Source organism: Notamacropus eugenii, chromosome 3, assembly GCF_028372415.1.
Source record: "Notamacropus eugenii isolate mMacEug1 chromosome 3, mMacEug1.pri_v2, whole genome shotgun sequence".
NCBI lineage: Eukaryota > Metazoa > Chordata > Mammalia > Diprotodontia > Macropodidae > Notamacropus > Notamacropus eugenii.
In genome coordinates this window covers 264,193,983-264,196,985 of record NC_092874.1, presented here as the reverse complement: position 1 = coordinate 264,196,985, position 3,003 = coordinate 264,193,983, and the positions used below count along the sequence as shown (strand labels likewise).

The window sequence follows — 3,003 nt, the reverse complement described above, 5'->3', positions numbered from 1 at the left end:
GTAACTTATAATCTTTCTGATCCCATTTCCTCATGTGAAAAACGGAAATGGAAGCTTAAGGACACATCTCACAGGGTTAGGAAATTTAAGTGAGGGAGTGTATGTAACATGTTTTGTATATCTTACTGTGCTTCAGCTGTCAATTATTACTATGGTAACACAATTAGGTCTTTGTTAAAGTATCACTAAGTATGTCTATTCAGAAAATTTCTCCTTTTTACAAAACCTTCATTTTACTGTGAGTTAGGTTATAAATCTCCCGCTGGACAAATACATCTCCTGTATACAAAATTCTGTTAATTCATCTTTTCTCAAAAGAACACAAAAGCAGTTACAACTCAATCTTTTGATTCATTCAGGGTATTTATTAAGCATTTACTCTCTGCTAAGCACATTGCTAGGCACTGGGGATACAAATGAAAAGGAACAGTCCCTAATTATAAGTATTCACTTCGCCCCCTAGGAACGTTTAAAATACCAATATATTTTTTCACTTGTTACTCCGGATTTTTGGCATGGTCAAAAACCCACAATTCTAAAATAAATACTTATTAAACAAAGCTTCCAGACTTATAAACCACCCACAATTCACAGAATCCCAGCACTGAACTCAATTCAGTAATCATTTATTATGATGTACAAAGAGAAAACATAATATTGTCTCTGCCTTCAAGGAAAATACAACCTAATGGGCAAAGGTGATAAAGGAACTGCTAGACTGGGATTGATCAATAAGAAAGAACTGATTGATGAAGCAGAAATGACGGAAAAAATGGACAGATATGAACTTAAGAATTTTTCTTAAAAACAAAGGAGAAAAAAAGTTAGAAATCATCTATATTTAGGGAAAGCAGGATTCAATGAATCCAAAGGAAGCATACTATGCAATTAGAGCTCAGGAACCATCTAATTCAACCCTCTCAATTTACAGATGAGCATACTTAAACTACATTAAGACTAAATTACTTTCCCAACATAACATAGGACAATCTCATGGGCTTAAATTCTTTTTTTTTCTTTCAGTTATTTGTTGTTTATTCAGTATTTAGGGTTAGTATGACACTTGAGGAATTGGTTGTGTTGTTGTACACATACAGATCTTTTTATATAATATGGAAATTTACAGCTATTGATATATATATATATATAGGCAGACAAAATCAGGTCCTCTAGAAAGGTGATACATGGGGGCCATGCTGTAGTGCCCTAATGGAGGGGAGGCACAAAGGTAATCAATGCATCAATAAAGAATTACTACTGTATGGTGTTTTGTATCCAGGAGTGTTGTCTTCTGGACCTAAGGGAACTTGTAGCACCTACATACAAAGCAGGTAGTTTATATACCTGTGGGCCACTGGCTCTGCTTGACACCAACCACTGAGACTATACAGGTCATATTCAGCATCATATGCAAACTACAACAGGGTTCTATTCCCCATTTCTAACTTTAGGAAGAAACTAGAGTGTGTTCACAGGTTTTACACTTCTGGTGTTTAGTCGCTAATCAGAGGAAGGATTTGGTCTATCTGAGAAGCAGATCATACATAACCCCTCAACCCCTGTCCTGTTCTCTTTATGGCAGCACATTCAAAGGCTTTAAAATTGCAGCTCCTTCTGGATTCCCCAAAGAGTATCTGCACTCTTCTTTAAACGGCTCTCCTCCTCCGGATTCAGGTTGACCTTCACCACATCTGAAATGCCATTCTGCCCCAAGACACATGGGACACTAAGGAAGACATCCTCTTTAATGCCATATAGGCCCTTAATCATGGTGGAAATTGGATGCACTCTCCTAAGATGCTTCATAATGCTTTCTGCCAGATCTGCCACAGACAAACCAATGGCCTAGGAAGTATAGCCCTTCAGTTTGATTACCTCATAAGCACTTTCAACCACCTGTTTATGAACATCTTTCCAATTTTCTGCATCAGAATCAGTTCCCAAAGAAGGATGAAGGTTCTTTAGAGACACACCAGCAAGATTCACACCACTCCACACAGGAACACTGGAGTCTCCATGCTCCCCAAGGACCCATCCATGACAACTTAAAGAATGGACACCAAGTCTCTCCCCCATTAGGTAACGGAAACGGGCAGAATCCAGATTGCAACCACTTCCAATAACACGGTTTTTAGGAAAGCCACTTAGCTTCCAGGCCACATATGTCAAAATATCCACTGGATTGGAAACAATAAGCAGCTTGCAATTAGGGCTGTATTTAACAATATTAGGAATGATGAATTTAGAGATATTCACATTACGCTGGACCAAATTAAGACGACTTTCTCCCTCTTGTTGACGTGCCCCAGCCGTAACAATGACCAGCTTTGAGTTTGCAGTCACACTGTAGTCTTTTCCAGAAACAATCTTTGGCGTTTTGAGGAAAAGGCTGCCATGCTGGAGATCCATCATCTCTCCCTTTAGTTTGTCTTCTATTACATCAACTAGGGCAAGTTCATCAGCCAATTCCTTTGTTAAGACACTAATGGCACATGCCATGCCAACTGCACCAACCCCAACAACAGTGATCTTGTTCTGGGGAACCTGGTCCTCCTTTAGGACATTCAAGATAAGCTGATCCTTGACAGTTGATGCCATTTTGGAGGGTAGCTGGGGGGATAGCTGGTCAGGCTGCGAAAGTTCTGAGATAGATGAGAGGTTGCTGCTCCCAAGCTCGCACCTCATGGGCTTAAATTCTAAAAAGGAACTAGTCTATGAAAGATGAGGAACTGTCAAAAATAAAATTCTGATGCTACAAGATCAAATTATTCAAAAGAGAAAAAAAAGATGGCAAGAATATGCGACATTCATATCTGTCACTTTGTCACTTTAGCCTTTACAATCTGTCTCTATCCTACTTTTCCAGACTAATTACATATTACTCTTCCTCATGTTCTCCTTGGTTCAGCCAAAGATGTCTTCTTGCTATATTCTATATATAATATTTCATTTCCTACCTCTTACCACTTTCACAGACTGTGTCCCGTGCCTGCTCACAACATC

The 3,003-nt window shown here is 38.9% G+C and overlaps 1 pseudogene; it reads right to left on the bottom strand.

The window, feature by feature from the left end:
• Positions 1-1,427: 1,427 nt before the first annotated feature.
• Positions 1,428-2,676, bottom strand: LOC140534441 (L-lactate dehydrogenase A chain pseudogene; annotated as a pseudogene).
• Positions 2,677-3,003: the final 327 nt, after the last annotated feature.